Genomic DNA, 13,738 nt, shown 5'->3' on the forward strand with positions numbered 1-13,738 from the left:
TTTAAATATAAATATCAAACTAAATTGGCTATTTTTATCCCTCTGGCCGACGAGCGCGCCGGCGCATTCTGATGGATTTTTACCTCATGACAGAAACAACTTAAAATAGGCCTTTCGTCATTTTTGGCGATAGCCTACAGATTGGTGCAAGACTACAAATGGTCTACTTTCATTCGTGTACGCTCACAATAACAACAAAACCTTGTACTTTTGTAAAAAAAAAAAAAAAAAAAAAAAAAAAATCTTTCTGAAACGTCTCAAAAATGAACTCAAACACAGCGAAAAATTGTACCTAAAAGAAAGAAACATCTCCATTCGATAAGAAATTCGTAGGTCTGTGTTAAATAAGAGGCGATCTATCCGCTGGAATGTGTTGTTTTTGAAATCATGGCCAGTGCTCGTTGCTGCTGTTATCAGTTCTCTTGGCGCTCGTGCACATGCGCAGTCTTCACACAGACAATCGAGCGTTTCGTTCTGGTAAAAGCAAAACAAAATGCACACAACGTGTCCTTGCTCTTGATGTACAATCACTGATGAACACATTTGGTTTAAATGAGAAAGAAAAAAAAAAAAAAAAAAAAAAAAAAAAAAGATATGAGGGCGGATTAGAACCCAGAACCGCTTCCCAAAAATTCTACCACGAGACCACTACAGTAGACGAATAGAATCGGCGAATTTATGTATTTATTCACTCCTGTAAAGAATCTCGGCACTAATTATATTGTAGTATTAATATTTATATTTATCTTAATATTTATATTAATATAGTCACTTCTCCGCCAGGGGCCGCCTGCGATGTGGCAGGGCCCACGTGTGTTGCGGACCTTCCCGCCTCACGGGCCCCAGTGCGGCTGCACTGTCTGTAGTTACGCCACTGACTTATATGTGTACAGAAAACCCCTTGCTCACAAATTACATGCACAAAATATTGCATTATCATGCCACGGCGGGCCAGACTAAACACCTATAGCTTACCTTGTATGGCTCATGTCTGTTCTAAACAAGTCAGAATCGGCTGGGTTTTGAATTGAAGATGTTGATATCGTCATAAACTCATTTAGCCTATCTATTAGTTCTCGTTCAAACGATAAAAGTTGTAACGGCATCCTGTCATCTTTGTCAAGACGTGTTTCTTTATTAAATGCATCATAAATAGCGGGTTAGCCATTTTTTAACATAAAAAGGGCGCTGCTGGTTGAAATCCGGATATTTGCGCGAAGACCATAATAGCTACTACTGGCGTGTGACGTAACTGAAGAAGAGACGAATTAGCATATTCTTATTAAGAGTTTTAATGCATGAAAAAAAACAAAAAAAAAAACAAAAACAAAAACAAATCAAATTTCAAAAAAATATTGAAGAATTGTTAAACGTTAGAAAATTGTTTTATTATATATATATATATATATATATATATTTTTTTTTTTTTTTTTTTTTTTTTTTTTTCTCTGGATCTGACTGGGTGGGCAAGCTGTCAATCTGGGTGGGCCCAGGCCCACCCAGGCCCACCCGTAGCTCCGCCCCTGCTTGAAACATTCAGTTTTACAAATCCAGTAGTCCAGTAGTGCCTTTGGGATGTGCTGGAACTGGAGTTTTGTAGCATGATGGCTTTTTTACAGTGTTGAAAAAAATTAGCAGTTGAGAAGTTTTAAATAAGATGTTCATATAAATAAAATTATGTAGGCTAAAATGAAATGTTTTCATAGAAGAAAAAAAAAAAAAGATTTAAAAAAGACAAAAAAGAAATAGGCCTGTGTAATTCATTGCTCATACCCAGAAGAATGACTCTGTGTAGCTGTCCAAGAGAGACAAGACATCACCAGAGTGAATTTTAGGAGCATTAGAGACGAGCTGAATGGGGTGCTTTCTAGTGTGTGAAAGAGGGCTTTAAACATCAGAGTTATTTTTTGAATATGAATTATTATTATTAATATAAGCAACACATTAGCATCCAGATGGACTATAGTTTTATTATAATTTTGCATAAACAATAATCAGAACGATAAAAAGAGAAAAACAGACAACATACTGATAGAGCAAGCAATAATATGGAAGCCCGTTTCCGCCACTAAATAAAAAAAGAAAAGAAAAAAAATTTAATTGCGACTTTTTATCTCAGAATTCTGACTTTTTATCTCGCAATTGCGAGTTTATATCTCACAATTGCGAGCTATAAAGTCAGAATTCTGAGATATAAAGTTGCAATTGCGTGATATAAAGTCAGAATTCTGAGATATAAAGTCGCAATTGCGAGTTATAAAGTCAGAATTCTGAGATATAAAGTCGCAATTGCGTGATATAAAGTCAGAATTCTGAGATATAAAGTCAGAATTGCGTGATATAAAGTCAGAATTCTGAGATATAAAGTCGCAATTGCGAGTTATAAAGTCAGAATTCTGAGATATAAAGTCGCAATTGCGAGTTATAAAGTCAGAATTCTGAGATATAAAGTCGCAATTGCGAGTTATAAAGTCAGAATTCTGAGATATAAAGTCGCAATTGCGAGTTATAAAGTCAGAATTCTGAGATATAAAGTCGCAATTGCGTGATATAAAGTCAGAATTCTGAGATATAAAGTCGCAATTGCGTGATATAAAGTCAGAATTCTGAGACATAAAGTCGCAATTGCGAGTTATAAAGTCAGAATTCTGAGACATAAAGTCGCAATTGCGTGATATAAAGTCAGAATTTTGAGATATAAAGTCGCAATTGCGAGTTATAAAGTCAGAATTCTGAGATATAAAGTCACAATTGCGTGATATAAAGTCAGAATTCTGAGATATAAAGTCGCAATTGCGTGATATAAAGTCAGAATTCTGAGATATAAAGTCGCAATTGCGAGTTATAAAGTCAGAATTCTGAGATATAAAGTCGCAATTGCGTGATATAAAGTCAGAATTCTGAGATATAAAGTCGCAATTGCGTGATATAAAGTCAGAATTCTGAGATATAAAGTCGCAATTGCGTGATATAAAGTCAGAATTCTGAGATATAAAGTCGCAATTGCGTGATACAAAATCAGAATTCTGAGATATAAAGTCGCAATTGCGAGTTATAAAGTCAGAATTCTGAGATATAAAGTCGCAATTGCGAGTTATAAAGTCAGAATTCTGAGATATAAAGTCGCAATTGCGAGTTATAAAGTCAGAATTCTGAGATATTCAGCCACTGAAACATGAACTGACAATCAAATCAATTACATTTCTCAAGATCTGAGCAGAGGAGGATTAAACAACTCCAAAAACAGCTTTACCAGATTAAATTACAGACCAGTTCGACTTTATTTCATTCATAAGATGTTTCTGAGAATTAACAGAGGTTTAGCTCTAATTAATGTTGATTATTTTTCATTCAACACACTATTTTAATTAACACACTTTGACACCAACACTCATCACACAAATCTCAACAAAACAAACTACTAAAATGCATGCTGCAGTGCAGCATTAAGCTTTTTGTTGTTATCACCATTGTTGATTACTGCATAGAATTACTTGTCTTTTTTTTCTCTACGAGATTTTTTTGCAATATTCCTAAAAAAATCTTTGACAAGTTGCCAGAATTTTTCAAATGCTGACTTACTACCCTTTCTGTTCTGTAGTAGAGGATCTGTGTCTGAAATCTCCATATCAAAGTCTTCTGTTTCCTCTCTATTTCTTCTCTCTTCCCCTCTCTGTCTCTGCGCTTCTTCCTCTTGTTTGAATCTCTGAGCATCTTCAAACATCTCAGTACTGTAGTGTCCTCCTCCATTCTGCTCTATCATTGTGTCAATCTTCTGCAGTAGATCATTCACCTGCTCTCTGTTATTCTGATCTTTATTGTTGAAGACGTGATACCCCTGACAGCTCTCAACAATTGGTCCTAATATGTTATGCTCATTTACCTCTGACTTAAATGTCTCTGGGTCAATATCATCCCCATTTGTGAAGAGGATTATAAGATATTTCAGTACATCGACACCATAAATGTTTTGAATTTCTGTCAGTACTTCTTTCTCCTGCTTTGTGAATCTATCTACAGGAAGTGCAAATAAGAATGCATGAGGTCCTGGTGCAGACAGAAACACACTCTTTGCCATCTCTTCTTCTGGAAGTGTTGTGTCAAAAAACCCAGGAGTGTCAATGACAGATACACATCGGCCTCCAACAACTGACTTCTCAACACTACATTGCTTTGTTACAGAGCTCAAACTTTTTTTTACATTCAAATTTGTTCTCTCCCAGTATAGTGTTTCCTGTTGAACTTTTCCCAACTCCAGTTTTCCCCAGAAGGACGATCCTTAGTTCAGTGTTCTTGGTGTTGCTCTGTCCCTGCTCTCACACTGGTGAGAAAAACAAGAAACTCTTGTTGGTATACAGAGCATTTATGTTGCATTCTTTTGCTTGTATTTGAAAATAACAAGTACATTTAACATGTTACATTTTTAAAGGTAGCCTACTTTTTCTTTTACAGAGCAATTTTGGCAATTGCTTTCCCACAATGGGCAAAATTCTGAATAAGAGTCATCATTTTCCAAGTGTTTTTATGGTGTAAGAAAATGTCACACAAGTATTGAGCGAAATTTCACACAAATGCTGTTTTTGTCCTGAATAGCACAAGTGCTAATGAGATTGATTTCATACAACAGCTCAAATATGTTCATTGTGATATATTATACTCACAATATTGTCTGTTTTTGCACAATTTTGCCATTGAAAATATATCTATAAAGCCAGAGCAGAAGTGTTGTGCATCTCCAAACAACACAGTGTTTTGCTTCTGAATGAATTCATGTTTTGAGCAAATCAACTGGATGAATCAATGATTCAATTGCCAATTCATAAAGAGAGCCTTTATTCATGAATGAATCAGCCTTTTCAATGAATCTAATGAATTAATGACTCAGTTAATTGCTCATTAAGACAATCACTGCCACCTACTGCCAGTTTTAGTTTCTTATTTAGAGTAGTATTTCATTAAAAAATAACTTCATATTTTAGGAATAATTCACCAGGGGGGAAAAAAATGTAAATTTACATTTATTTACCCTCATGTTGTCTTTGTGACTTTGTTTCTTTTTTTATGGAACATAAAAAATATCTTTTGAAAAATGTCGATCTACCAAATAAGATACAGCTTCTTATATTTCTTATAAAATATTTCTTTCTAGAACTACTTTTTAAAAATGTCTGTTTGATGGTGCTTGACTCTTCTGTAGTTACAATGTGTATTAAGACCGACGGAAAATGAAAAGTTGCGATTTTCTAGGCCGATATGGCTAGGAACTATACTCTCATTCCGGCGTAATAATCAAGGAACTTTGCTGCCGTACCATGGCTGCAGCAGGCGCAATGATATTACGCAGCGCCTGTGACCCCTTGCTTGCACAGGGAGCATGCCTTGCAACCATGGAGACATTTGTGAGAGGCGCTGTGTAATATCATTGCACCTGCTGCACCCATGGTACGACAGCAAAGTTCCTTGATTACGCCGGAATGAGAGTATAGTTCCTAGTCATATCGGCCTAGAAAATCGCAACTTTTAATTTTCCGTCAGTCTTAGTACACGATGTAACTACAGAAGAGTCAAGTTTTAAATAGGAAAAATATCGAAACTCTTTGGTCATTTTTGAGCGAGATGCTAACGGTCTAATCAGATTCAATGAACTATGCTAAGCTATGCTAAAAGTGGTACCGCCAGACCCGGAGATCGGCTGAAAGGATTCGAAAACGGTAAAACTCAACTGTTTAACTCTAGGGGAGTTGGAAAATGAAAAAAAGTTCCAAAAAAAGTGGAGTGTTCCCTTAAATACATTGTAGGCTTAATATTAAGAAATATGCATTGTTACACTTTATTGTTCAATAAAGTTTAATTATAATATTTATATCAGCAAGTCTCAAGTGATATGTCAGTATGTCATATTAAAGGGTTTGTAGTATAGTTAGCATGAAATGAATGTAGGCCTATTTTAAATACATTTTGGCATACTTTTTTCACTAGGACAGACTTTGCATCCATTGCCTCTGACATGTTTTCTCTTAAGAAAATCCAAAAGTTACCAAAACTCTTAATTACGAGTTGCAGATGTTGCGCTGATGTTGCACATTAAGTGGGTCAACAAGGCACACTCTGTTTATTAAACCCACAGGGACATAGAGCAGCACACAAACATTTTTAAATATAAAAAATTAAAGGATTAAAATGTAAAATATTTTTGTTGAGTAAACAAATAACTTCAGATTATGTGCTTAGATCGTAAGGGCCCTTAGTGTCCTATTTTAATGATCTAAGCACACAGTCTAAAACACATGGCGCAGGTGCACTCAGGGCGTGTCCAAATCCACTTTTGCTAGCTTAACGACAGGAAAAATGGTCGGCACGCCCGGCACATGGTGTTGTCCCTATTCTCTTAATGAGTCATGGGTGTGTTTTGGGCATGACATGAAATAAACCAATAAGAGTCTCATGTCCAATTCCCTTTAAAAGCCAGTTGCGCTTGCGCCATGGCGGATTCGCTATTTGAGCTGGTTTATGCTGGTCCTGAGCTGGAGCTAGTTGCTTAGGATCAGCTTAGAACCAGCACTTGACCAGCTTAAATCAGCCCAAACCAGCTGCCATGCTTCAAAACATAACTAACCAGGGAATAATATTTTACATTGTAATCCTTTTATTTTTAATATTTGCCATGTTGGTGTGCTGCTGCACATCCCTGTGTGTGTAATAAGCAGGGTGTATGCAGTCTATTTCAGTTGACTCAAAATATCAACACGCCAACAATGCGCCTGAACACACCTCGTTTTCAGACCATCACGCCTATGGGCACACAAATAGGCGAACATACATTTGCTATTTAAACAACGTGGTGCAGGATGTGAAAATGATAACTGCATTGGGCTGAAACTATAGCAAAAAACACTTGCATTGTGCCTGGCGCCGCATTGCCCTGGGTGTGCGATAGGGCCCATAGAGACTAGAAATTCATTGAAACCAAAGACACAAGTCTCATGTGTTTTAAATCTGAGAATGATGAAATTATTTTTAGATGATGCAGCTTCTTGAAGATTATTTTAATGTTCGTCCTTCCAAACAGATTTGTATTACCATGTTTACTTTTGAACTATTCCTTTAAGCAAATCAATAAAGGCACATTTATGTTAAGTGTAGTTACACTTCAGTGGTAACACTTCAGAAAACCGTTCCATCATTAATAAATAACTACACAGGAACAAATGAGTAATGCATTATTAACACTCTAGTAACTACTATTAACTAACAAGAAACTCTGATTAATGAATTAGTAAGTAACAGTGCTCAGTTGAAGGTGGTAGTTCACTATTAGCTAATGTTTTTTCATTCCTCCCAGAGAACTACTAAGAGCTACTACATACAGGTTTATAATTAACATGAATGATGCATAATGTATAATTAATTCTAAAGTAAAGGTCATAACCCACTTGTAATGACTGAAGTATTACCAAATCCTTCAGAACGAATTACTAATTATAGAATTAATTATACATTATTTAGAATTAATTATTCATCATTCATGTTAATTATGAACCTGTATATAGTAGTTCTTAGTAGTTCTCTGGGAGGTATGAAAAAACAGTAGTTACTGATTAGCTAATAGTGAACTACTGCCTTCAAATGAGCACTATTACTTACTAATTCATTAATCAGAGTTTCTTGTTAGTTAATAGTAGTTACTGGAGTGTTAATAATGCGTTACTCATTTGTTCCTGTGTAGTTATTCATTAATGATGGAACGGTTTTCTAAAGTGTTACCACTTAATCAAGTGTTTGACATACTGTAAGGACGATCGCCACTTCCACTCCTCCGTCGCCTCCTGCCTACAACAAAAAAGGTGACACCCAAAACAATTAGTGCAGAACATTGACTAATCTACAACTTTTCCAATAGACACTGAAAAAAGATACATTTTTATATTGTTAAAGAGTATAGGATTCCTTGATTTTTTTTTTTTTTTTTTTTTACCTGTTTAAAAAAAATTGTAGGCAAACTATTAGGCTACTATTTCTTTCAAATATTTCCGAACATTGCATACAATGAGAAAATACACTAATTTGCACCTATATTTGCCTTACTGATATTTTTTTTTTTTTTTTGGAATAATCTTAAAGTTGCTGTTTTCAAAATAGCACTCTTGATTAAAACCATATTTTAAATTTATGCAAGACTTGAATTATTTGAAAAAAAAAAAAAAAAACTATAGTAATTTATTTTAAATACTATAGTGTTTTTGAACCATACTAAAGTACTTGAATTAATTTGTTGTGGTAATTCTATAGTTGTTGTGGTAATAAAATGACTACAACAACACAAATTATTTTACCCAATTATTTTACCCAATACTGTAGTTACTGTAAGTTTTCTACAACTGATATATTATAGTATAATACACTACAGTAAAAACTAAGTATACAGTATTTATTACAGTTCACGATAGTCACAGTATGCTATGGCATTCATTAACAAAGTGTTGCAAATACTAAAATACAGTAAAATACAATTTACAATAGTAAAATACTATAGTATTTTTAATACATGTCTGGTTCAGTTAGTTGTCGTGGCAACGACATAATGTCGTGGTCGTGGCCTGGAGATCACATGTTGAGGGGACATGATATTTTTTTCTTGTGGCCACGTGACTAGCAACATTTGGATTAATGGATATTATTGATACTTCATTTCGAATTGAGAATGACAAAAAGTGCAGAATTATTGAAGTATTGTCCTTAATGCCGCGATGGACCGCAGTAAACATCCTACTTGACATTACAGTTTTTTTCAACTGCTTACACACACAATCTTTACTTGTCATACAATTTCTGAAATCTGACACTCAAACAGCAGAACCACACACCAAATCTGCAAAACCACACACTAATTCTCAGCCTTCGACTCAGTTTTCAATTTCATAAAACACTTTTTGCAAAACACAACACACAATTCTCTATGTAACACACAAAAATCTAACAGGAAGTATCTTGATTTCCTTTTTCAAACACAACCAATCAAAATGCCACACTAATTCATCAGTGCCTCACACTAACTCCTCACATGTGCAAACACCCACTGCTTTACTTAACACCAACCAATCATGGCTTTAGAATAGGCCTATAAATAGGCCAAAGGTCAAGTTACAGATTTTGAACAACTTTTCTGTTGTTTACTTGCTTCCATATTCATCATTTCTAAACCCTATTGAGGATTTTTTCTCCACATGGTTGCTGGAAAGAGCATGATCGTCATCCCTATGTCAACATAACACTTCTCCAGGCAATGGAAGAGGCATGTGGAGACACTGACGCTGCCTCCATCCAAGGTTGGATACGCAAGAGAGAACATAGCATGTGACGTGGATGAAGTATTGTGGCTGGACCAAGCCAGGAGGAGAGATGAAGCCTAGATACACCCAACCATCTCGCCCACCAACACACACGCACACAACACACACATGTTGGGTTTCCATGTTCTATGGGGACACTCCATAGGCGTAATGGTTTTTATACTGTATATTCTGTATATAAATGTCCCCACAAAGTCAAAATGCACTGGTATTACTATACTTGTGAGGACATTTGGTCCCCTACCAGGACACACATACACACCATTCCTTTGGAATATTCAGAAGTTTTTCAAAAATTATGCTAGATTTTTTTTGGTGGCTAGTTTTTTTTTTTTTTTTTTTTTTTTTTTTTTCCAACTACACATGGTTGATGTATTATATTTTATTCTGTACTGTGCAATACTGTATTCACAACCACAAATGCTTACAGTAAAAAAAAAAAAAAAAAGTTTGGTTTCAATCTTGCTTTCCTGTTTACTGTGAATTTTTCAGCATCTCTCTGCCAATTACTTTCAATCTTGTACAGAAATGTACATAGCAGCTTATGAAAGAAGAGCTTTAGGTTTTGAATAACTGTGTGTATATGATATATCCAAAAATAGAATATTATGGTAAATGTGTTTACAAAGTAAGACAAATGTTTGCTTTTGAGATGTGTTTCTGATATTTTGAATGCAGCGCTTCATTTTGCAAGAGATGTGAGGCATTTTGCATTTTGTGTGTGCAATTCTTGGATTTGTGTGTAAAGCAAAGTTTTGAAAATGTGTGTAAGCAGTTGAAAAAAACTGTAATACAAACATGTTATTATAAACCCTCCCCGTCCATTATCAATAGGTGAATAAATGGCACAGCAAACCCTGCACTCTATAAACAAAACCCCTGCAACGAAATAGATCTCGATGGTTGATTTATTTTTAATGGACAGTATTTGATTTTAACAAGTTTATATATCGTTTCCTGGTTTGCATAAAAAGTGAAACTACACAGGCAAGTATTTTAAACAAAACAAGCCACACGTATTATAGACTATAGTGGAATTTTACTACTGATGGATCAAATAAATAATTTAGTTTTAGCTTGTTTTAGACAGAATCTGAATTCTTACCTGGATTGGACGCCATTTCAGGAAGAGATGGTGAAAATAGGGTTGGGCAGGTTTGATAAAAAAGCCTTGACAAAATTAACGTTTCTTATTTCATTACCTTACCACTAGAGGGTACACTTTCTCTAACTACAGTTTTTCTCGATTGCTAACACTGAGAAAATTGGAACGTGTGTAAAAGGTAAAATGTGTTAAACGTTTTGAGAAATGTGTCTGTGTTTCTAGAACTGAATGAAACTCAATAGAAATTGGGCCAACTGAACCAGTTACAGTGCACTGTGAACTCAAATAGCACACATTTATCCATGTGTAAACATTAAGTAGCAAAACTGATGACACACCAATCAGAATCTCAGGATAATATAAAATAGGGCTTTTTATGTGTTTTATGTGCTTTGCAATCCTATTGGTGGGAGATAAAGAGGAAAAGAAAAATGAAGGGGACAGGGTCAAAGGTATGGAGCCCTGGACATGACATGCAGGAAAAAAATAGTAGGCTAAATCGTGCGCACGATTTATTAATTTGTTCCCTCGATTTACTAAAACGTGCACACGATTTATATTTCGTTCCCTCGATTTACTAAAACATGCGCACAATTTACTATTTCGTTCCCCCGATTTACTAAATCGTGCGCACGACTTACTTAAACGTGCGCACTATTTAATTTTTTTTCTTGCATGTCATGTGCGGGGCTCCGTACAAAGGACATTTGTTCCTGATGAAATACAAAGCACTACAGTTGACCATGTTCTTGTGTAGGAATGAACGTGAGGGAAGTTGGTCTACAGGCTCATCTACAGGGCAAATGGTCACCAATACTGTAACACAATTTGGTCGAGGATGCTGAATTTATGTATTTATTTATTTTATTTTTTTTACTGTACTGTAATTGACAGTATACTGTATTGTATTGTAATTCCAAGTTCATGTTCACTTCTTTGGTATTTCAACTCTTCTTTGCTTTTCATCTCTTTAAATAAAATAAAATGATCTTTTCTTAAAGCTTATTGTTGAATTTCTGCACCCTCAATTCATGTTGTACTTTACAGTTTTTCTTGATTACTTAAACACTATAACCAGGCTTTTGAACTAAAATTTCAAAACCATAACACTTTTTATCAAAAAGCACACCCATTTCCCTAAACTATAAGCTCTATTCCCCTGTTTTGACACATAAATCAGATTTGTTGAACTGTCACTGCAAAACTCTACACACAAATCCCTTTATTTCTCATTGCCTACACCATGTTGTCATTTAGAAAGCACTAACATTCAGTACTGTTCACTCAAGTCAGCATAGCTTAAGCTCAATTAGCACACAGTTATCCATGTGGAAACACTAAGAGTCAAAATTTATCACACACCAATCAGAACCTTCAATAGAGAGATAAAAGAGCTTGAGTCAGTTCATTCAGTTTTGGATCCAGAGAGACGTGATTGAAAATGTTGTGGACACCAGAGAAGGAGGAGAAGGAAGAGGATGAACAAGAGCGGTAAGGAATGGAGGAAGAGGTGAGGGAAGAGGATGAGGATGAGGGGCAAGGAGTCTTCGATGAAATTCGTGCCACTAGTTTACCATGTCCTTGTCCATGGTATGATTATGAGGGAGGCTGGGCAACGTTGCTTCGCTGTCGCCTCGATCATAAGAATCTTCAGGGAGGAAAACAGGTAGGTGTACCTCAGTGTATCTACTGTAACTTTTGAGTGCTTTACTCTGTTACAACACATGCATCAAACTGCCTTACATACAGATAGAGTTTCTGTCTGCTTCCATTTTGTAAAAAAGGATGTTACAGTTACAGTAATCAGTACTTCTATTTTTGTAGGACACAGAGACGATGGAATGGAAGAAGCCTGACTAGACATTTCAGTTGATGTGTGCCAGGGGTGGATCAGGCATGCAAGAGGATTCAAATGTATACATGTGTTCATCATGTGAAAAGTTCAGTAAGGGGGAGAACCACAAGCAACACAACTTGTTTTTGTTTTTTGTAGTATTGTTTTGAATTTATCTAACCAGTGTTTACAGTTGTTTTCAACTGCTTACACACATTTCCAAAACTTTGCCTCTTTTTTTCAAAACTTTACACACAAATCCAAGAATTGCACACACAAAATGCAAAATGCCTCACATCTCTTGCAAAATGAAGCGCTGCATTCAAAATATCACAAACACATCTCAAAAGCAAACATTTGTCTTACTTTGTAAACACATTTGCCATAATATTCTATTTTTGGATATATCATATACACACAGTTATTCAAAACCTAAAGCTCTTCTTTCATAAGCTGCTATGTACATTTCTGTACAAGATTGAAAGTAATTGGCAGAGAGATGTTGAAAAATTCAAGGTAAACAGGAAAGCAAGATTGAAACCAAACTATTTATATATATATATATATATATATATATATATATATATATATATATATATTTTACTGTAAGCATTTGTGGTTGTGAATACAGTATTGCACAGTACAGAATAAAATATAATACATCAACCATGTGTAGTTGGACAAAAAAAAAAAAAAAAAAAAAACTAGCAACCAAAAAAAATCTAGCATAATTTTTGAAAAACTTCTGAATATTCCAAAGGAATGGTGTGTATGTGTGTCCTGGTAGGGGACCAAATGTCCTCACAAGTATAGTAATACCAGTGCATTTTGACTTTGTGGGGACATTTATATACAGAATATACAGTATAAAAACCATTACGCCTATGGAGTGTCCCCATAGAACATGGAAACCCAACATGTGTGTGTTGTGTGCGTGTGTGTTGGTGGGCGAGATGGTTGGGTGTATCTAGGCTTCATCTCTCCTCCTGGCTTGGTCCAGCCACAATACTTCATCCACGTCACATGCTATGTTCTCTCTTGCGTATCCAACCTTGGATGGAGGCAGCGTCAGTGTCTCCACATGCCTCTTCCATTGCCTGGAGAAGTGTTATGTTGACATAGGGATGACGATCATGCTCTTTCCAGCAACCATGTGGAGAAAAAATCCTCAATAGGGTTTAGAAATGATGAATATGGAAGCAAGTAAACAACAGAAAAGTTGTTCAAAATCTGTAACTTGACCTTTGGCCTATTTATAGGCCTATTCTAAAGCCATGATTGGTTGGTGTTAAGTAAAGCAGTGGGTGTTTGCACATGTGAGGAGTTAGTGTGAGGCACTGATGAATTAGTGTGGCATTTTGATTGGTTGTGTTTGAAAAAGGAAATCAAGATACTTCCTGTTAGATTTTTGTGTGTTACATAGAGAATTGTGTGTTGTGTTTTGCAAAA

At 35.5% G+C, this 13,738-nt stretch overlaps 1 pseudogene; it reads right to left on the reverse strand.

The window, feature by feature from the left end:
* Positions 1–215: 215 nt before the first annotated feature.
* On the reverse strand, positions 216–10,471 carry LOC127510203 (GTPase IMAP family member 9-like; annotated as a pseudogene).
* Between the last annotated feature and the right edge of the window lie 3,267 nt (positions 10,472–13,738).

This window comes from Ctenopharyngodon idella, chromosome 3 (assembly GCF_019924925.1).
Source record: "Ctenopharyngodon idella isolate HZGC_01 chromosome 3, HZGC01, whole genome shotgun sequence".
Classification (NCBI taxonomy): Eukaryota; Metazoa; Chordata; class Actinopteri; order Cypriniformes; family Xenocyprididae; genus Ctenopharyngodon; species Ctenopharyngodon idella.